Source organism: Mytilus edulis, chromosome 8, assembly GCF_963676685.1.
Source record: "Mytilus edulis chromosome 8, xbMytEdul2.2, whole genome shotgun sequence".
Classification (NCBI taxonomy): domain Eukaryota; kingdom Metazoa; phylum Mollusca; class Bivalvia; order Mytilida; family Mytilidae; genus Mytilus; species Mytilus edulis.
In genome coordinates this window covers 8,622,212-8,646,438 of record NC_092351.1, presented here as the reverse complement: position 1 = coordinate 8,646,438, position 24,227 = coordinate 8,622,212, and the positions used below count along the sequence as shown (strand labels likewise).

General features: G+C 33.2%; 1 protein-coding gene across 3 annotated transcripts in view; it reads right to left on the bottom strand.

The window, feature by feature from the left end:
• LOC139484721 (heat shock 70 kDa protein 12A-like) overlaps positions 1 to 16,989 on the bottom strand; it is a 44,806-nt gene extending 27,817 nt beyond the window's left edge. Inside the window, exons 1-2 of one of the 3 annotated variants that reach the window (XM_071268611.1) lie at positions 1,372 to 1,476; positions 1,032 to 1,176 (exon numbers count right to left, since the gene is read on the bottom strand). The gene's annotated coding sequence lies outside the window, so the exon portion shown is untranslated. Of the gene's footprint in view, positions 1 to 1,031; positions 1,177 to 1,371; positions 1,477 to 16,901 lie in introns of those variants that run through there. The other 2 variants (XM_071268612.1, XM_071268613.1) reach the window with 2 other exon arrangements.
• Between the last annotated feature and the right edge of the window lie 7,238 nt (positions 16,990 to 24,227).

The following is a 24,227-nucleotide window of genomic DNA, read 5'->3' as shown; positions in this document are numbered from 1 at the left end:
TGCAGTATTTTGCATATTCGGACTTCGGATTTTAAAATATTTTGTATAGAAATGTAAACACATGTTAGAGAACGCATGATATATACAAGGAATGATACTGGTAATCGTTTAAAACATTTCAAATTTACTTTATACAAAATGTTTTATCAAATATACATTCTCTTGGAAACCGTTTGGTCATTGCATCCACTGAAAAATTCGAAAAAATAAATAATGTTATCGTTTGACGTACGGGTTAAATTGAAATACCCCAAAACGAGATATAAAATTCGACTTATATTACCACTATTTTACAGTACTGTGACACAACATATGTCAAAATAAGTATTCACTATTTCGGTAAAATTGAAAAACTGTGAAGCTTTTAGTAAGATACAACTCTTTGGAGATAAGTTTCTCGACAGTGACAATTTCAGTTTTCTTCCTTTTATACTATACACCATCACACAAAATGCAATATTACCAAAGACAAGTTTCCTAATCAAATAAAAGTGTCTTATTTTGTATTCTGCACAAGGAAAATAATATTTGAAACAAATTGTTTTACATTGTCATTTCGGGGCCTTTTATAGCTGACTGTGCGGAATGGACTTGGCTCATTGTTGAAGGTCGTACGTTGACCTATAATTAATAATTAATGTGTCATTTTTGTCTCTTGTGGAGATTTGTCTCATTGACAATCATACCACATCTTCTTTTTTATATGAAAATTTCAATACAAATGTCAACAGTCAGATACGCTATTTGAAGTTTGAAGAAAATATGTCTTTTAAAACAAAAAGTCCATTTTTCAGAAATTACGATCAAAATGGTAAAATTTAATGAAAGTAAAAATTCTTCTTAGAAATTCAATTGTTAATATCATGTAACTAAATAAATTCCTTAATTCAAGATCAATTTAAATAATACACGAAGTAGTCCTGGTTCTAGTACTAATTATGGACTGAACCTTGATATCATAGTTCCTAAATATGCATTATAACTGTCAATAGAAAGATAGTTACAGAAGAAGAAAAAAACATAATTCGTACCTCGAAAATATAATTAGATTTAAGAAGCTGTCGTACTAATGCCTATGAGACAATTCCAAATCCAAGTCACAATTTGTAACAGAAAACTATTATAGTTCGGCTAATTAAGTATGGTCTCCGACACAGAGCCTAGGCTTACACCAAACTGAAAGATATAAAAGGCCACACAATTACTAGTTTTAAATGAAATGTGTAAGCATGAATTAAGTTGTTACGACTTTCCTCGCTATGGGCAAAAAGAAAAATTTGCAATATTTCAACAAAGTTTTCAATTTTGAAAAATATACTTTGATTTATTAATTTTAAAATGTAGCAACGGTTCACTTAAAAATATACTCACCGTAATGATTGAGGTTTATGGATATTGGTAAACGATTGCTAAGCTAAATCTACTTCCCCTATCTGTAATGCTGTATCTTTAATGTAAAGAAGGGTTTTACAGTATAAAATCTTTTACAATTTTTCTCTCGATTGAACCCACATCCGATGCAGATGCTGCAAAATCAATCTTTTGTCATATGATCCGTGCAATGATGGTTTTAGTTTTAAACATGTGCTACCAATAATCGTTTGTTACATATTTTGAACAATATAAATTTATCCTAGTCAATTTGACCATATCATGTATCATTACTTTTTTAGCTCACCTGGTCCGAAGGGCCAAGTGAGCTTTTCTCATCACTTGGCATCCGTCTTCTGTCGTCCGTCGTCGTCCGTCGTCGTCGGCGTTAACTTTTTACATTTTGAACTTCTTCTAGAGAACCACTGCATGGAATGAAACCACACTTTGCATGAATGTTCCTTATGAGGAGATGACCAAGTGTTGTTACTTTGTAGCCGATCCATCATCCAAGATGGCCGCCAGCAGGGACTTGGTTTAACATAGGAACTTATTGGAAATGCATACACATGACTTCTTTTAGAGAACCACTGAATGGAATGAAAACAAACATGGCATGAATGTTTTTTAGGAGGTGCTGACCAAAAGTTGTTACTTTGTGGCCATCCACCGTCCAAGATGGCCGCCAGCGGGGGACTTAGTTTAATAAAAGACCCTATGGGAAATGCATACAAAGAAATTCTTTTAGAGAACCACTGAATGGAATGAAACCAAACATAGCGTGAATGTTCCTTATGAGGTGCTGACCAAGTGTTGTTACTTTGTAGCCGATACATCATCCAAGATGGCCGCCAGCGGGGGACTTAGTTTAACATATGAACCTATTGGAAATGCATACAAATGACTTCTTTTAGAGAACCACTGAATGGAATGAAAACAAACATGGCATGAATGTTTTTTAGGAGGTGCTGACCAAAAGTTGTTACTTTGTGGCCATCCACCGTCCAAGATGGCCGCCAGCGGGGGATTTAGTTGAAACATAGGACCCTATTGGCAATGCATACAAATAAATTCTTTTAGAGAACCACTGAATGGAATGAAACCAAACTTAGCGTGAATGTTCCTTATGAGGTGCTGACCAAGTGTTGTTACTTTGTAGCCGATCCATCATCCAAGATGGCCGCCAGCGGGGGACTTAGTTTAACATAGGAACCTATTGGAAATGCATACAAATGATTTCTTTTAGAGAACCACTGAATGGAATGAAAACAAACAAGGCATGAATGTTCTTTAGGAGGTGCTGACCAAAAGTTGTTACTTTGTGGCCATCCACCGTCCAAGATGGCCGCCAGCGGGGGACTTAGTTTAATAAAAGACCCTATGGGAAATGCATACAAATAAATTCTTTTAGGGAACCACTGAATGGAATGAAACCAAACATAGCGTGAATGTTCCTTATGAGGTGTTGACCAAGTGTTATTACTTTGTAGCCGATCCATCATCCAAGATGGCCGCCAGCAGGGAACTTAGTTTAACATAGGAACCTATTGGAAATGCATACAAATGACTTTTTTTTAGAGAACCACTGAATGGAATGAAAACAAACATGGCATGAATGTTCTTTAGGAGGTGCTGACCAAAAGTTGTTACTTTGTGGCCATCCAGCGTCCAAGATGGCCGCCAGCGGGGGACTTAGTTTAATAAAAGACCCTATGGGATATGCATACAAATAGATTCTTTTAGAGAACCACTGAATGGAATGAAATCAAACATAGCGTGAATGTTCCTTTTGAGGTGCTGACCAAGTGTTGTTACTTTGTAGCTGATCCATCATCCAAGATTGCCTCCAGCGGGGGACTTAGTTTAACATAGGACTCAATGGGAAATACATACAAATGTCTTCTTTTAGAGAACCATTGAATGGAATGAAGTCAAACATAACATGAATGTTCCTTATGACATGCTGACCAAGTGATGTTACTTTGTAGCCGATCCATCATCCAAGATGGCCGCCATCGGGGGATTTAGTTGAAACATAGGACCCTATTGGCAATGCATACAAATGACTTCTTTCAGACAATCACTGAATGGAATAAAACAAAACATAGAATGAATGTTCCTTATTAAGTACTGATAAAGTGTTGTTACTTTGTAGCCGATCCATCATCTAAGATGGCTGCCAGCTGCAGAGCACTTGGTTTAACATAGGACCCTCTGGGAAATACATACAAAATGTCTTTTTTTTTAGAACCACTGAATTGAATGAAACCAAACATAGCATACATGTTCCTTTCTTAATGAGGTGCTGGCCAAGTGTTGTTACTTTGCAGGCAAGTTTTATCTTTTTTATATGATTCCGAAAACCCAAGTAGAATCATATGAGCGATACAGGCCCTTGAGAGCCTCTAGTTTAATTCACACAGAAGAAACACTAGAAATTTTAAACAAATATATGATATAAATTTCACGACCACTCGTAGCCAGGGCGCAATTCCCATTAGGAAAGCCGTCCTTAAAACACCTACAGAGGAAGAAACCGGATTTATCTTTTATAAAGATCTTGCAGGGGTACTATCAATCACCCACCGCCTAAAAGGCCAATCGTTCGGAGTCAATCAACAATTCCCCGACGAAATTGAGCAGGCTAAAAAGAGTCTTTACCAACTAATGAAGAAAAACGAGCAGAAGGTGGCCAGGTCAAGTTAGTGAGGGATATTTTGTATGTCGATTGGGAAATATACAATAAACAACGCAATGTTGAAGACGAACTAGCTACAAACACAGACTCACAAAAAAATGTCACATACTCCAGATAAAAACCCGTACAAAAACGCAAACGTACAACGACGCCTAAACGTGATTAGCACCACAATCAATGAATTACTTCAGGCGTTTTTCGAAATACAAATGCGTTTCTGAAAGACATTTAAATATCAAACCTCAACTGTTGTGGTTTAGTGAGAAAATCCTAGTATCCTGAATTTATCAAATCAAATTTGATAAGTGACCATGATATTTATTATATGTCTCACTGAAACAAAAACTGATAATTTTGATAATATTAACTTACCAGAATATTCTTTTAACTCTAAAAATCGGAAGTCACACTCTAGAGTAAAATCAGGTGGCATAGCTTTTGGTTATAAAAATTAAATATCTAAATATATTCATATTATGGAAACTAAGAGTAGCCTAGTGCTATGGGCTAAGATATCTGCAGATTTCCTAGACTGATGAAGACTTTGTCATTGGAAATGTGTACATCCTCTCTGAAAGTTCAATGTACAAACTAATCGATACATTAAACCAACTAGAACAAGAGTTGTTGAAAGATTCTGTTAAGGAGGCTCGAGGGTAAAAAAATCAGCCAAAATATAAACATTTTTTTTTCATTACAAAATTTTGTTATTACACTATTAGTTGTTACTTTATGATATGGTACAAAATCAACCAAAAAAACTAATTCGTTTCGGCCCAAGATGACTGTAAAAATGTTTATATCATTGAAAAAGTCCCAAATTATTAAAAAAGGCCATGTGGTTGCATCAAAATAAAAATATTAGTTCTTTTTTTATTTCGATATTGCCGTATTTTCTCCCATTAGTTCAACAGAAAAAAATCTACCTTTACAAAAATTCATGCTTCTTTTGAAGGCAAATTGTGAGCTTAAATGAACGGTGACCCCATATTTCTATTTTATTTTTCTATTAAGTATATGATAAAGTTGTTTTTTTTAAATAGCGAAATCATATATTTAAAAAAGAATGTTTTATACCCGTGAATCGACTTAACTATAAATATATTATCTTGTCGGAGATTTTAATAGCAGAACTGCTTCCGATATCGATTTTTGTTGTAAATAGCAAACATGATATAGTTAGTGATTCAGATATTTGCTATGATTACTCAAATAAATTTAGTATAGTAAATACATGATACAGTCTTGTCCTTAGTACGGACACAAAGTTTAAGCAAGTAAGGTTTGCATGTAACCTGGATTTTTCTTAGTGATATTACACCAATATAATATCATTTTGTTTCGGGGGAGTACCCGATCATTTAATGAAAAAAATTGAACATCGCCCGTCCACTTGTTTAAGATGAAAAGCTCATAATTTGCAATTTTATACCGTTTTTTAGGCAAAATTGTACTTGGACTCTTCTGCATATAATGAATGCAAGTGACATTAAAACAATACAACTAAATAAAGCATTTTCTTTGTAAGAGTTATCTCCCTAGTCACTGTTTATCAAATGTGTGCATCTCCTTCGAAACAAACATAGATATCGACAATATTTTTTTACAATTTGTTCATTACATCCTCAGAAATTTTTGGCTTATATGGATCGAAGCGATTCAATGAAATTTTATAGGAGTTATCTACCTTTACGAAATAAATTTGTATCAGTATGTTTTTTTTTAACTCATAACCCGTTGACTGTAAACGCCTGGTTTATCCTTATTTGAGGTCCCTAGGTCCTAACTTTGAAAATGAGGTCAAGGTCAAAGGTCAAGGTCAAGTTCTCAATTGTGAATTTAGCTTGTTTTTGCATTTTCTCCGACTTTTTGAAAGAAACAGAAAAAAGAAAAAAGGCAAAATGTCTGCTTTATTGTAATAATGACATGCAACGTTTAGTCTGATACAATTTAATGGCATCTTATAGGAGATAGTGCCCCTGAAATGTATTAATATAAGGTTATTTGATTATAATTTCAACTAAGTTCATTATAAAGCCATTTGACCTTGTACAAAAGTTTAGGTGACATATGACCTGAAAAATGACTACCAGAAGTGACCTTGACAAAACCGTAAGTAGGTTTTTTTTGCAGTTTTTTAATATAAAAGTACACAGAATCCATATATTTTGTCATATAGATACAGAAACTTATCACTCAAGACAAGAAATGTCTTCCGACAAACCGGAAGGGGCCAATTATCTCCCGTTCTACATTCAAATGTATATAGAAACTATATATTTTTGGAATCAGTGTGAAAGAAGCTATCATATGAGACCGGAAATGACATTCATTTCACCGGAAGTAGCATATAAGGTCCTTATTTTCCTCAAAAGTATAATTAAACCATTATTTATCACATCAGTATGAAGAAACTATCTTATTATCAACATTTCTTTGATGTGGAAAGACCTTCAATTGTTCTCTGAACAATTGGTTTTTTATTATGATTGTTTTTTTTTCAGATTAGAAATCGTTTTTATTAAAGGTTGTGAAAAGTTGATTGTTCATCTAAACGTGATTTCAAAATTTTATGACACCTTCAGTGGATCAGTCTTGTCTTTTAGAGTTCAATAATATTCGTCTGCACATACAGTTATGGCGATTAAGTATATGTAAGAAAACTAGAATGATAATATCTTTCTTTATGAATAAGTATGAAGTAAAATCACAAAAATACTGAACTTAGAGGAAAATCAATTCGGAAAGTCCATAATCACTTGGCAGAATCAAATAACAAAACGTATCAAAAACGAATGGACAAGAACTGTCATATTCCTAACTTGGTACAGGCATTTTCAAATGTAGAACATGGTGGATTAAACCTGGTTCTAAAGCGCTAACCCTCTCACTTTAATGACAGTCTCGTCGTGAGCGTTAGCGAGTACTTATCATGAAGAAAGGGATTATCATTCCCTTACAAACTTAGAATATTGTAAAGTGCTCATGGATAAAATGATCTCTTGATTGGTTGTATTTCAAAATAAGTGTCATTGTCAGTGCAATGTTTGCAATTAATGCATGACTTTCTTTCTAGCTATTTCATTTATGGATTAGTTTTCGAGAAGAAATGACTTTCTTCTAATTTTGGAAAATATAAAAGATTGTGATTTAGACATTCGATGACACAATCGTACGACAAGTTTCCTGATAGTGAGTACAAATGTAAATCATGTAATATATAAGAGAGAAAGTATTGTTTTGTGTATGTGCAGTTTAAACCGTTAAATTCAAAACTTGAATTTCAACTAAATTGTATTTTACAGCCCTTGTAAGTACAATCATTTACATAAGATTAAGGGAAGCAAGACGCCATCACCTCTTTTATGGGACACTTTTGGTTGATTATTTAGGGATTCACTCTTAAGTGAGGCCACCCTCTTAAGCTATCAGTGCACCCCCACCTTTATCAAAATTTCTCTATCTGCTAATGTCGTTTCTTCTAATTTTTGTCAGGGAAATGTTGAAATACAATGCTTTTACAACATATTCAAATGTTTAACTAATTGTTACATATTTGTAATTCCTTCATTTTTTTATATAAATGAGGCCGTTAGTTTTCTCGTTTGAATTGTTTTACATTGTCTTATCGAGGCCTTTTATAGCTGACTATGCGGTATGGGCTTTGCTCAATGTTGAAGGCGGTACGGTGACCTATAGTTGTTAATTTCTGTCATTTTGGTCTTTTGTGGATAGTTGTCTCATTGGCAATCATACCACATCTTCTTTTTTATAATTGATTAAATTCCTTTTTAAATGATTTGCGATTATTATATAGTGTATTTAGCTAAAAAGATTTATAGAATATTCAATTATTTGCATTGGTTTGAAATTGTTTGTTTTGTTTTAGTATAAATTTGAAGTTATTAATTTTCTCATATAAAATTAATTATACTGCATCAGTAAACTATTATAATATTAATCTGATCTTGATTGTTTGTTTAAAAGTTTAACTTTTAGTCAGTTTTCATCACGAATTCTTCCAAGTTGATAAATGTGCTTCGGGCATTTTTAACTCTTTCATATAAAATCTTTGTTTTGAACTGAACAAGGCCTAAACAAAAGGTTAATCCTTTACTACTAAGAATATGAATTCATTTATTCTTCACAATTAAGAAATACCAAATCCTACAATTTCATTGGACAAGAGCACTTTGTTAATCCGTGTGAAATTTTATGTCTAAAGTTCAGACATAAACGGTTCGTCGTTGTCATGCGATAAGTTAACACCGAAAATATTTTTGTGAAATTGTAGTATGAAATAATTGTAAACATTGTAAATATTGGAAAAAAATGCGATTATTCGAAAAACTAAGGATTTTCTTATCCCAGGCATAGATTACCATAGTCATAGTTGGCATAACATTTTTGAATTTTGGATCCTCAATGCTCTTCATTTATGTATTTGTTTGGCTTTATAAATATTTTGATATGAGCGTCACTGATGATTCTTATGTAGACGAAACGCGCGTCTGGCGCACTAAATTATAATTCTGGTACCTTTGATAACTATAAGCAAATATTCGAGTTAGTTATATGTCTTTGAATATAATAATGATGTTGGTATAACATTATCGTCGAACTCCCTACTCTCAAATTGTCAAACCTTATATAAACGATTTAATCCATTGCACATTTCAAATCATCTCCGCAATATGTTGGTAGCAGAGCGTGGTCAAATAAACTGTTATCGTAATCGTATTGTGCGAAAATGAATAATTGGGATTTATAACATGAAACAGAGGCAAGAGAGGGAGAAAAGATGGACGAAACCGTATTTGCTAAACCGGACGAAAGTGTACCCTTAGATGATCTGAAGAAGGAAAAAGCCAAAGCGAAATCGACATTCACAAAATCTAGTCATTCATTATTACAAATCTTTTCAGAGAAACTGATAAATGTAGAAGAAAAAGCGATGGATATTATGGGGAATATTAATAATGAATATAAGCAAAGGAATGGTATTCTTAATATGAAGAAAAAACAAAACGGATGGAAAAAAAGGAAGATGAATTTACGGACGCAGAAAATGAGTATCATGATTAGTTGACCGAGAGCAAGGAAGAGTCAAGCGTTGCGTTTAGTGCATCGGAAATATCGAGACGAGCTAATGTGAATAACGACAAAAAAAACGAACAAACTACGAAGGAACAAAATTAAGACAAGTGCTTGGGTGAAACAAAATTTAGTTCCGAATTTAGACAGGATATGTGGGAACAGTTAAAAAAAGTCTAAATACCGGTATTCACAGGAATTAAAAGGACTTACCAGAGCTGAAAAGCTGCAGTTTTAGCTGTATCGATCAAGAACCGGCAACAAAAGATTATAAGTTATTACAACTGAGACAATTATGTGGAAGGTAATGCTTTGCAATTGACAAAACAACTTCAAGAACATTCAGCAGTTGCTTACGATGCAGCAAACTTGTATTAAGAAGAAATTGAAAACTTTAAACATGAGAGAAGGAATTGTTCTTTGTACAACAAAAATTGTAGCGTTTGACAGAATCTATGTTGTCGAGGTACCATCGTTGGAAAAAGCTGAAAAATAGAATCAGCTGCATGTCTTAGTGAGTGGATTTTACAGGAGTCAGAGTCACAAACTATAACATCAGAAACTATTCACGGATTAAGTGCGAACACTAGTAGCAATCTCGGAAATGGGAGCATCTTGCAGTGATTATATTTCCGAATCTAGACCTATGGTTGATCTACATTATTCTTATAGAGATATACGTGGTAAAACTGGAGAACTAATTTCTATAACTATGGACTTGCATCGGAGATCCAAATAGTGGACAGGAGAATCGAGATGATTTAGATAATATTGTAAGGAAGTTTTGGGAAATCGAAAATGTCAATACACCAAGCTAAAAACAGTGATGAGCAAAGTCATTTTCTTAGGTAGACCAATCTCTGAAATTAATAGATTAAACAAAGACCTAAGTATGGCAAAAGATTGTACACAAACCAGAGTTTCATGATTTCGAAAGTAATTTGGAATTATTTTTTTCCAATTAAAAATGATAAATTACTGAGGTAGAATTTTACTCTCTTTGCAGGATTTATTCTACTTCACTGTTTCAAAATTGTCAACCAAAGTTCTGTTATACATATTATGTTTGAAACATCAGTTGAAATCTACTCGCGTACATTTACCTGTTAAATAACATACATAATTTTTCACTTCAAGATTGTTTTTTACACGGTAAAAACTTAGTTCTTTTTTTTGTTACCAAAATGTATACTATTACTTCGACTTTTAGAATATAGAAACAAATGTGTCAAAAAGCAAGATGGATTTGTACCCGATTTAATCAGAATAGCCGTTAAATATGATTTGATAAACTTTGTTGTAGATTTCATGAAATATGACAGCTTTGCAAGTAAGTCTGTATGAAACAGAAAAGTTTCCACTTCAATACCGAATTCTTAAAACAACAGATGACAATAATGAATATCAGATGACAGTGACTTTGAAATTTCCGTACAATTCACAAACACATTGTACCACAGAGCTTGGGTTATTGCTTAAGCTGATCCTAACTTCAGAGAAGGAGCTAAATATAGTGTTGACTTATGTTCCGTTATCCTAACAGAAGAGTCGCCTCTCTTATGCGATAAATGTGGACAGTTTTTCTATAACATTATTGAACATATCATGTGTATGTGCGATCGTCTATCAGACTTTATAATATTTTAACAAAATGCTTGACTAACAGGTCAAATAATTGAAATGTCACCCGAAACACTGCTCCCGGATCATTTCGTACAGCCAAGCCATCAGGTTAAAACGGATTTGTTCATCGGAATCAAAATTAAACCATCGTTTGGGGCAACTCAGACAGCAACTTAAACCAAGAGGTTATAAGAACAAAAATATTTCAGAAGCTTTCGGTAAAGCAAAAGAAAAAGACCGAACAAACCTACTTGAATACAAAGAAAAGACGGCCCAGACAAATAAAATCCCGTTTGTTGTTAGCTTTCATCCTGACCTGAAAAATCGTTCATCAATTGTCCACAAACACTGGCGTCTTGTTGAAAATGATCCTTCCTTAAAAGGGATTTTTCCATCACCTCCCGTTATGGCTTACCGCAGACCAAAAAACCTCAAAGATATTCTAGTAACATCCAAACTATCTAAACAGGAGATATCAACAATCGGAGGTTATAAATCATGCAGAAGGGGCAATTGTAAGTGCTGCAAAGTCGTTAACATCGAAACCCAAGTCGTCAGCACAGTCACAAAGAAAAAGTACAACATATTTATAACATCAAATTGTAAAACGCAAAATTACATGTATGTTCTGACGTGTGGAAATTGCAAATTACAATATGTGGGTCAAACAGAAACATCATTTAACATCCGACTAAATAACCATCGGTCATTTTATACAAAAGAAAGAAACTGTCCAATTACAAGACACCTTTTAAGAGCAGGACATGATTTTGAAAACGTCACATTTCAAATCATTGAGAAAAATAAAAATTGGGATACACAAGGAAAACAAGAGAGAGAGAGAGAGATTTTGGATGCACCAGTTACGAACTCTTGAACCTGATGGACTCAATGAGAGAGACGAAAAAAGATTTAAAAGCAAATCAAAACCATAATACCTTGAAATCATACAAATTAATTTATAGAAATTCATACACTTAATCGAAAAACTATAAATTTGTTGAACTTTTATTTCAACTTTATGTAGTTGTAGCTACAAACATATTTTATGCAACATCAATAAATATGTTACACTTTTCCTCAAATCCTGTATAGATTAAGCTACAAAAATATTTTTTTGTCATGCATCCGATTTCACCTTGAGAGATGCACACGCCTGATGAAGCTAATTTCTTTAGCGAAATATTGCGTATTTCTATTTAAAATCTAATAGAACCTTTTAATGTATTAATTAGCGTGTTTAAGTTATATTCTTAGACATATATATATATAAAACTGACGTGGAAAGGTAACACATGCCCACCGAAAGCTCTTTTTTTTTGAGACCCCAGGTGGTCGTGTGGTCTAGCGGGACGGCTGCAGTGCAGGCGATTTGGTGTCACGATATCATAGTAGCATGGGTTCGAATCCCGGCGAGGGATGAACCAAAAATTTGCGAAAGCAAATTTACAGATCTAACATTGTTGGGTTGATGTTTAGACGAGTTGTATATACATTATGTACACAGCCATGTATCACCATCATTGATGGCGATCCGATGGATACATCTGTTGTAGGGTTGTCACTGACTCAGACGTACTTATGAATATAATTATTTTCTGTGACTGTATCTTACATTAATTTGTAGGATCCTTTACTATAGATAATTTAGCTGATCTGTAACAATAACATCTTCATGCCTTATATATCATGTACTGTAGTATGCCGCTAGATTAAAACTGACGTGGAAAGGTAACACATGCCCACCGAAAGCTCTTTTTTTTGAGAGCCCAGGTGGTCGTGTGGTCTAGCGGGACGGCTGCAGTGCAGGCGATTTGGTGTCACGATATCACAGTAGCATGGGTTCGAATCCCGGCGAGGGAAGAACCAAAACATTTGCGAAAGCAAATTTACAGATCTAACATTGTTGGGTTGATGTTTAGACGAGTTGTATATACATTATGTACACAGCCATGTATCACCATCATTGATGGCGATCCGATGGATACATCTGTTGTAGGGTTGTCACTGACTCAGACGTACTTATGAATATAATTATTTTCTGTGACTGTATCTTACATTAATTTGTAGGATCCTTTACTATAGATAATTTAGCTGATCTGTAACAATAACATCTTCATGCCTTATATATCATGTACTGTAGTACGCCGCTAGATTAAAACTGACGTGGAAAGGTAACACATGCCCACCGAAAGCTCTTTTTTTTTAGAGCCCAGGTGGTCGTGTGGTCTAGCGGGACGGCTGCAGTGCAGGCGATTTGGTGTCACGATATCACAGTAGCATGGGTTCGAATCCCGGCGAGGGAAGAACCAAAAATTTGCGAAAGCAAATTTACAGATCTAACATTGTTGGGTTGATGTTTAGACGAGTTGTATATACATTATGTACACAGCCATGTATCACCATCATTGATGGCGATCCGATGGATACATCTGTTGTAGGGTTGTCACTGACTCAGACGTACTTATGAATATAATTATTTTCTGTGACTGTATCTTACATTAATTTGTAGGATCCTTTACTATAGATAATTTAGCTGATCTGTAACAATAACATCTTCATGCCTTATATATCATATACTGTAGTACGCCGCTAGATTAAAACTGACGTGGAAAGGTAACACATGCCCACCGAAAGCTCTTTTTTTTGAGAGCCCAGGTGGTCGTGTGGTCTAGCGGGACGGCTGCAGTGCAGGCGATTTGGTGTCACGATATCACAGTAGCATGGGTTCGAATCCCGGCGAGGGAAGAACCAAAAATTTTCGAAAGCAAATTTACAGATCTAACATTGTTGGGTTGATGTTTAGACGAGTTGTATATACATTATGTACACAGCCATGTATCACCATCATTGATGGCGATCCGATGGATACATCTGTTGTAGGGTTGTCACTGACTCAGACGTACTTATGAATATAATTATTTTCTGTGACTGTATCTTACATTAATTTGTAGGATCCTTTACTATAGATAATTTAGCTGCTCTGTAACAATAACATCTTCATGCCTTATATATCATGTACTGTAGTACGCCGCTAGATTAAAACTGACGTGGAAAGGTAACACATGCCCACCGAAAGCTCTTTTTTTGAGAGCCCAGGTGGTCGTGTGGTCTAGCGGGACGGCTGCAGTGCAGGCGATTTGGTGTCACGATATCACAGTAGCATGGGTTCGAATCCCGGCGAGGGAAGAACCAAAACATTTGTGAAAGCAAATTTACAGATCTAACATTGTTGGGTTGATGTTTAGACGAGTTGTATATACATAATATAGACAGCCATGTATCACCATCACTGCAGGTGATCCGATAGATAAAACTGTTGTAGAGTTGTCACTTGCTCAGACGTACTTTATAAATATAATTATTTTCTGTGACTGTATCTTACATTAATTTGTAGAATCTTTTACTATAGATAATTTAGCTGATCTGTAAGAATAACATCTTCATGCCTTATACATCATGTACTATAGTACGACGCTAGATTAAAACTGTCATGGAAAGGTAACACACGGCCACCGAAAGCTTCATTTTTGTGAAGCCCAGGTTGTCTAGCGGGACGGCTACAGTGCAGGCGATTTGGCGTCACGATATCTCAGTAGCATGGGTTCGAATCCCGTTGATGGAAGAACAAAAAAAAATGCGAAAGCAAATTTACAGATTTATCATTGTTGGGTTGATGTTTAGACGAGTTGTATATACATAATGTACACAGCCATGTATCACCAGCACTGCTGGTGATCCGATATAAATATATATATGGGAGAATGTGAAAGAGAAATAAATGAAAATAATTAATTGCAAATACAAAAAAAAAACTGTTACCATTTAAAAGAACAGTTTATTACAAAAGATTATGTCAATCCAGTATGTTAAGCTTTGAAGGATTACTACGATGACGTCCATCATTAAACGGTATACTGCTTAATAACTTGTTGGGTAACATTTGTTAATTCACATGCAAGGCTATTCTGAATGAATTAATCTGCAAAGCAAGTACATTTTCCATGTACAACAGCTTAGAGACGGCTAGCTTTTTTTTTTTAGAAAAGCTATTGCTTTCATGTTTAATCTTCAATATAACAGGTAATAAAAAACTTTAATTTTTTTGTTGAAAGATAAAATTTCGTCTTTTTAGCAAAAATCAATACCATGACTAAAGTTCAGCCCTACCATATTTCTACTTTGTGATTTATAAAAGCGTAATAAGATCATAAATTATAGATGGTGTGACATTATAACTCGTGTCATAGCAGAGAGTAATATAGTATTTGTGAATATGTTAATCAATAACTTTGATTAATTCTACTATTTGAATGTTATAATGGAGAACGTTGATAATACATGTCCCAAAAAATCATATCATGATAATGTTTAACTGTAACTAAATCAGATGACTCCAATATGATCCTGAAACAGCCATTATAAAACAACGGTCTAACGGTTTTATATATGGTTATATATATAGTATTACATATGCTCTACTTCACCTGTATTACCCATGTTATTTCAACTGATCGGGCGAAGCTTACGTTTTAATTTACATAAGGACAGTCTATTTGAAGATGTGTGTGATAAGGATGAGTGCCGTTATAATTTTAATTGATTTCTTATCACCTATCAGTGTCATCAAAGGAATTTACAAAAGAATGACTGGACACTTCATTGATGAGTTTAATATCCTAATACACCTATCTATAGATGGACTGGTTTATTATAAGCGAACCGGTTAAACCCCGCCGAGTCAAGTGAAGTCAATCGAGTAATAGTTTACCTGAGTTTTTTTTGTACCTATAAAAACGCAATATACATACGGATGATAAATTTACGGGAATCATCTATAGATCAGTCCTTGTCTGGTTCTTGTATACCAGCGATTTTAGATAATTTTGACGGGAAATTACACAAGTTTGAAATCTAAAGAAACTGTTGAACGGTTGCTACTAATATTAATGTTAGTAGTCACTTGGACTTTAAGAATAATCTCAACGAAAGTGTAAATAGCTGGTTGAGTTGAATAAAACTGTTCATTGTAATGGCTATGAAAAGACTTTGGCCAATTGTTGGTACGTTTTGTTTCTTAAATGGACACAGTTGTTCACATTGCTGGTTTAAATTTAAACTCGCTGGTAACATAGTTTTCTATTAAGTAGTCGGCACATTTATTGCAATTTCATTTATAGGAGCATTTGACATCAACTTCCTCCGCCGTAAATGAAATGGCAATCCAAAAATATGTGCGAACCATTTTCCTATCACAGTAGACTTATCTTTGTACTCATTAGCTTTGCCTGCAAAAATGTTTGTGTATCTCTAGGAAATGTCTCCATTTTTAATTGAGAATCTATACGGAAAGTAAATCCATCAAAAATCAAGAATTGATTTTCCTTTATATATTACTCAAAGATAATACAGTTGCTCGTGTTAGTGGACTTTCAAACTTGTATATGGGTGGACAATTGGTGAGTGAAACTCTATCGTTAACATGTGTATGTAAGATGACTGATAGAATAGTTTAAAATAACTAATTATGTTCTTTTGTTTTATTAAGAAAATTTGTTCAAATTAATTTCAGTTTATTTTAACAGAATTAAGTGATTATTTTTTCAAAGTGTTGTTCTTGTGTAAATCTATACAAATGTAGTAATTTTTCAACATGTAAATTTCGCGCAAACGTAATGAGTTTTGTCGCGCAAACATGGATTTTTTTCGCGCAAGTATTGGAATAATTCGCGCAAACGTAACGCGCCCGTCCCTTATAGGTCATAAGCTGTTAAAGTGTTGTAAGCCGATTTGACTCAATTTCTCATATTTCATTTACAACCCCAAAAAAAATATATATACTAAAATGTAAATATACAAAAAATATATACATTTAATTTAGTAATTGTCATTGCGTATCAAATTTGTGTTTCGCTATTCAAAGCTACATGTATTCTTGCTGATCATTAACTTAAGTTTAAGTTAACTGCAAGAAACAGACTAACAAACTTATCATTTAATCAGGAGTTGAGAAGACAGAAAAGAAAAACATATTGATTTATTTTGTTATGTTGCAAAATAAAAAGGGAATGAAGATAGTTACAGTGAAACGAATATTGATCGTTATAAATCTTACCAAAAGTTAGTTCTATAAATCCGATATTTTCACTAGCTATCAGTACGCATACTAACCCGGCAACAGGTAAAACCTACTTTTAAAAATAGCCTTTTTTAACTATGTCAATTCATACCAAAAAATGAATTTCTGAAAATGATAGGCTCCATAAATTCCTGTGTAGGGTGACCTAAGACACAGATCATCCATTGATCAAGCTATCTTTTAGAGCTTCCTTAACATTATCAACTATTAATAAATATAAAGCTTGGTGACGTGATTTTTTCTATAAAAATATTTACATCTTGTTTTTGTTATTGTGAGTTTATCCTGTTTGTTGTGATTCAAGCATCACTGATATCTGTTGAATAATTCAATAATGATATAAAAAAAAAATCTGTATTCGAAACCTAATGAATTAAAAGCCTTGTTTCATTTTTTAAGAGGATAAAAAAGAGTTTTTTTATCGTTCAATATCTTTATTTACTGTGTGTAGTGAACCTTGTAAAATAAGCAACGTGCAAGCATTATTTTTTAATTTTTCGTTCATTGCGAAATTGAAATTTTATTTCGCATTCGTCATTGCACATACCCCCTTTTTTCCCTTCCCCTTTTCTCCCCAAATCAATATCAAGCAAATTCGTACTTATAAACTTATATTGATGAAATTTCGGTTTTAACAAATATCAAATGTTTTAAAATTCAGCAGTTCAGAATATTAGAAATTTCATGTCAAATAAATATGTTACATTGTACCATCAAATTTGTATGAAATAAATATCTGTTGTAACATACACCTTTTTTTAATATCTAAATTAAACTAAAGTTAAGGTTATTCATCATGGTCTTACATAAATAGAGAGTTGAATTGTGTATTTTTAGATTATTCTATAAGTCACTTTGTTAAACGTTTATACAAAAGTAGAAACGCTTGCATCGTTTAATCAGTGGTTAAAGACCCTGGTTGAAATGTCAAAAATGCACGCACATGTTGTTTGGAATCAAACTTAAAACGCGAGAAAATAGCTTCTGTAGAAGATGTTTTTGACACAAATGACATCTGTGCAGACATACTTTTATCTTCAATTTATTGTCTTCATCAGATTTATTGTAATAGAAAAATGCACTTTATTTGATTTTATATAGTTCACTAATTAATACATATAAACTGTGAAAAATATTTTATAGGAAATTATTGTTTAACTGATATATACTTTAAAGGCCAAACTTTCATGTCCAGTTTTTAGTTCAAGCAAACTTAACGTTGATCAAACTAACTTTCTGATAGAACAAATATTACTTTAACCTTTTTTTGAAAGTAAAAGATTAACAAACAAGTCACAAACTTTGGACAATGGTCGATATGGGCAACGTACGTCAATAATTTAATTATGTTAAGCTATAGGGCACAAACTAGTACCTTAGTAACATCAATATCTTAATTAAAATTTATATATTCTAAGTTGTATATTGTTTGTATTATAGTTAAGAAAATATTAATGAATATATTTTGAAACACATTTTGGTAATTTTAAAAGCAGAAATTAAAGAAAACTAATCTTTTATATAACTTATAGTTATGGCCTAGTTCTGGACCATAACTATATTTTGGCATTCTTATTTTATTGATTAATGGTCACTATGATACTTAGAAATTAGTGTATAAGGAAATCAAGTCGCTAAATGTTTCTTTATATTTTTACTTTGGAAAAATAAGACAAAGTTTTTAAAAATTTTTAATTTTAATTTGAAAAGGCTTAATCTAATGGTAATTATTATTGTTATTATTTTATATTTAATTTGAATTGTAGTATTTAATTATTGTTTTCAATTTATTTAACTATAATATTTGTACTGTGAAATCGGATTATAATTATAATGATGTTGATGTTCTCTTTATTGAATAATAGCGTGTTTCTTGATTTTTCTAGTTTGGTTTTCTTTTCCGTTGTTGATTCCGGCCTCATACCGTGTGCCTCCCCCTAGATTGCGCCAAAAGGCATTAAAATTGTCGGGTACAACATACCATAACAACACACACAATAAATCAACACAATAGATTGATGAATGTATATAAACTAGTGATGATAAAACCTTTTTATTGAAAATAGCAGCAATGAAAAGTAATTTCTAAATTTGGGTAATTTGTGACATTGTTTTGCGTTATGGCAATCAGACCTATAATACATCTATTCTTTTGTCGGAATCAATCTTTTAATAGTGGAAAAAAACGCATATAGACGCATATTCAGCGATTGTATAGTTTGTCAAAGTTTATGCAAACTTTGCAAACGTATGTAAGAAACAAATGATCTTAACGTGTTTGTATCGTTTGTGCGAGAAAGAAATGAACTCTTAAAACTACTAATTTACTAATCTTCGTGTTTACCGGTATTTACAGCAGATTCCAACGAGTATGAAGCTACGGGTAGATTCTTTGGTTAGCTTCCTTGTTAGCTCAACCATGAAATGATTATTACCTCAAAGTTGGGAGGAGCATAGCACCAATTCATCACCCAATGAAAACACTCATATCAATGGCCTGTTTATAATATGTATGTTTCATACAAACAGGTTTCCCTAAACAACTTTGCAAATTAAATTTCATTTCTTATAGTTTTTCATTGAATTAAAAAATTCTATGTATTACAATAAATTAAAAGCGGAGTTACGGTTTATGTTTTGTTCAAGGATGATGTACCCTTGTGTTGATTCAATGCTAAACAAATGGAATTTTTATAGAAAATCCACAGCATTTCCTTTGCACTTTCATAGTTGACAATTTAGTACTTGATATATGGAGAATTTTTTGCAAGCAGTGCTAGCAATGATTTCATTAAAACAAGTTTATAAATTTAGATATTGGTTTAAACAAATATATATATATGGACCAATTCAAGTACACCTTCTAGGGTGCGCTCGAATTTCGTGACTTCGGACGATTTTTTTTTAATTTACATTAACGGTTGTCTAGGACTTTTTGTAAACAATAAACGCTAGCACATCATAGAAAATCAAGTGTCTGAGTAATCTATGCTTAAAATTTTATAACAAAAATATCTGTGGATTTTCTACAAAAAGCTTGGTTTATTTGCCACAAAATCCCGTTTAACTTTTAAATGCAATAAAACTACAAATAATATTGCTTGATCGAAGTTTCCTTATTGTAAATGTACAAAATGGCCCATCTCTATTATTCATTATCTTTGCTGTTTTTATATTATTGCAGTTTGAAACATTCGTAATTCAAAGGCTACAGAAGAGGTCATTAACCTTATACATACACATAACTGTATTTATAAATGAACTGAGTAATTTTTTTTGAAATAGAATTGACAAATCAAACACACCTATAACATGCGTGTGAATTAGCTTATAATTATTACTACATTTTAAATTTAGATTGAAAACTTATTTTTAAACTGACTTGTAAAACTAGTTTTACACTATTTAATGATGTCACTAGTTCTGATTGGTTCTCTGCTTAACTATTAACTCCACCCAAATGATTGTTGTACCTTACCTTATAAGGTCTAATAATTATTTCATGGTTGAGCTAGCAAGGAAGCTAACCAAAGAATCTACCTATAGCTTCATACTCGTTGGAATCTGCTGTAACATGCGTTTTGTTTTTAAAGAAGAGAAACATCCTTAAAGGGGCAATAGCTACGAGTTATATAAAAAATCTATCATAAATGAAAGTCAAATAGTTCAATTTTGTCAAAATAAGCGAAGAAACATTGATGATGAATTATTCACTTGCAAGTGAATAATTCGACCTCATTGAAACCGTATTCCTGTGAACTTCATTTAACCCCTTAGCTAGAGACGGACAACACGTGAATTGTATGTGATTTAAAGGAAGGACAAGAATGTCAATATTGAAAGTGAAACAAAGGTAAATCATTTGATTAACTGAATTGATTCACATAAAAAATTCTTATTCAGTTATAAACAAGGATAAATTTATATTTTTAATCAATAATCATGATAATATGAAATTAAACGGACCTAGAAAAATCCATTAACACGAGTTTGCTTAATCTATTTATATCTTTATTTATGTTTACATCGCTTATATGGTCATCAAATGACTTTGGAGGTCAACTCGATATTTAATTATCTATCTTCCAGTCAAGGAGTGGACTCATTTTTGAGTGTATATACTCCAGCGTGAGTGAACAGCTAACAACCTTTAAGTATGTAAAGTTAAAAAGAGATATGTATGTACAGTTAAAATCGGTGCTGTAAAAATTAGATGGAGTCCAGACTAAAATTCACACGAAACGAAGCTACGCATTTTCATGCTCGTACCCTGTTTATTATTTATTGTATACTTTTGATAGTTTGGATAATGTTTTACATTGTTATAAATCGAATATGAGAATTCAAATCAAGTTTGGGAACATGAATTTGACAGCTAGTGCCCCTTTAAGTAGAAATTGGTTTTGCAGTTTCAAAGGAGAAGATCCTATAAGAAACGTTTACAACGACAACGATGGAGGCTAAGTGATGAAATAAGAGTCCGTGTATAGGTAGTCATACAAATTGAACATCGGTATTTAAAAATGAACTAGCGTCATTTTCAGATTAGGTTGTAATTTGAAAATCTCTGCATTGGTTTAACGTCAAAGTGTTATGATTGAGAATAAAAAGTGTAATAAACTAATTGACTGATTGTCTTTTGTTGCCTTTTGTCATATGTGTTTCTCATTTATTGTTAAGAACAGAATAGGTTAAACCGATAGTAGCCATCAATTTAGAACTGTCATATCAAGATAAACTGATGTATATACAGGACTCTTGGTATATGCATAACAACTAGCCTTACTTCCCATGGCGTATGTTTTATTCATCGATATGCTAATAATGAAAATAATAGATGGATGTTTAATGTGAATATCAACTACAACAGGCATTTATGTTAGACGATATTATGTCAATGTGCTATAAGTATCCTTATGCATTCAGATTAACACTTGACTGGTTCATCCCACCATTTTTTTTCTTGATATGTCCTGTGCCAAGACAGGAAAATGACAGTTGTTATTTTATAGTTCTTTTCTGTGTGTTGAATTGTCGTTTCTTTTTTTTTGTTGCACTTCAGTGTTTCTGTTGTTTCGTTGTTTTCCTCTTATGGTTGATGTGTTTGCCTCAGATTTAGTTTGTAACCCGGATTTGTTTTCTCTCAATCGATTTCTGACTTTCGAACAGCAGTATACTACTGTTGCCTTTATATACCCCTGAGCCGGATTTTAACGTGCTGGATGACAAGTAAACAATTTACAGAATACAATGTCACGAGCATTTAGTTCTGATTCGAAATGACCATGATATGTTTGTCTTACAACTAAAAGCCATACGCCTAGTGGAATAGCAGGTATTTTTTTATTTATTTATTACGTCTTTCAATAAAACAAACGAACGCGAAACCTCGATTCCTCCGCTGATGTTTGATGTTCTGATAATAAGTCATTTTCGTGTAAATCTGGTTCATTTCTAAACTGTGTTGTTCCCGCGCATGAAATGACAGGAATTTATAACCGAATGATTGATATTCAATCTAAAGAATTAAGGATTTGAAAGTTAGTATAACAAGTCAATTTGAAAGTACATGTATATGCACTAATCAAACAATGATCCAAAGAAAGTAGACGCACAAAAGTATTGACGCATGACACAGGAATCTGTAAATTGAGCTACATGAACCCTATTCGAGTAAAATAAACTCATAGATACCAGGACTAAATTTAGTATATACGCCAGACGCGCGTTTCGTCTACTAAAGACTCATCAGTGACGCTCGAATCCAAAAAAGTTTAAAATGCCAAATAAAGTACGAAGTTGAAGAGCATTGAGAACCAAAATTCCTAAAAGTTTTGCCAAATACAGCTAAGTTAATCTATGTCTGAGGTAGAAAAGCCTTAGTATTTCAAAAAATAAATTGTAAACAGTAAATTTATAAATATAACCATATCAATGACAATTCATGTCAGCACAGAAAGTGCTAGTGCTGTCTACTGGGCTTGTGATACCCTCGGGGAAATAAATCTCCACCAGCAGTGGCATCGACCCAGTGGTTGTAAATAAACTCATCATAGATACCAAGACTAAAAACGGGGCTAAAATCAGCAACACCGGAAACATAAGCAGATCATCTTCACGAAAAGCCCATCGAACTGTAAATTGCACCAAAAAATTGAAATTCAGTATAGCATTGCGATGTCGTGATCAAGATTATGATGATTTATATTGGTATTCATCGTAACATATGTACAATAAGTGTGATCAAACTAATGACGGTTTTTTTCTTAATCCTTCCGAATAAAAGTGCTATAGCATATGATGTCAACTTTACAGTTAAGACCCCTATTTTCAATATCTTTCATGTAAAAAATTTCCTTTATCAACGAATTCAGACACCTTATGATTGACTTGCGTATAGAATTATGATAACTACGACTTGTCCCGTACGGGAGTTAGATCCATGTCGAAATACCGAAATCCAAAAAGGAAAGTCCATAAACGTTATCAACCAACAAAACGTGTGGAAAACAACTGTCATATCCTGACAAGGTACATGTGTTTTTCGAAGAAAATAGCGAGTTAAACCTGGCTTTATAGCTAGATAAATGTCCTTCTTGTACGACAGTTGTTTATAGTACCGTTAAATTTATATCGAAAAAACTCCTTTAGTAATCCAAACAGACATAATAGGGTATTGTGACACTAAATGGGATCCAGCAGCCAAAAACTGGAAGTCGAACTTATCGTTTGCAAAGCTGTTAGGAATGTTCAATGTTACAGTCACGTACGATCGAGATGTGGACATTTAATTCATAACCTGCTGAAGGGTGGCTGCCATGCTTTCTGAACGTTCAAGAATGACATTTTCAACAAACCTGTTTAGGTCACAAGATGACCTGTTACAAGATTAAATGTTTGCCCTTATCTACGTTTTCATTTTCCAGTTCAAACGTCCATATTTTCATCGTAGTCTACCTACTTTGTAGCAGTCTGTAGTTAAGTGGCTGTCGTTGGTTCATGTTAATCATATTTGTTTTCGTAAATTGTTTTCTTAAAAATTAGACCGTTAGTTGTTTCCTATTTTTCATGACAGGTCTTTTTATAGCCGCCTATACAGTATTGGATTATCTCATTGTTGAAGGCCATACGGTTGACTATGATTTCTAACATCTAATTCATTTGAACATTCGTGGATAGTCGTGTTTTTCGCAACCATGCCACATCTTCTCATTTTTATACCGAGTATTTACATTCAATGTAAACTAATAAAATATTTCGTCATATTTTCTTTACCTTACGAATACAGTTTAGTTCACCATT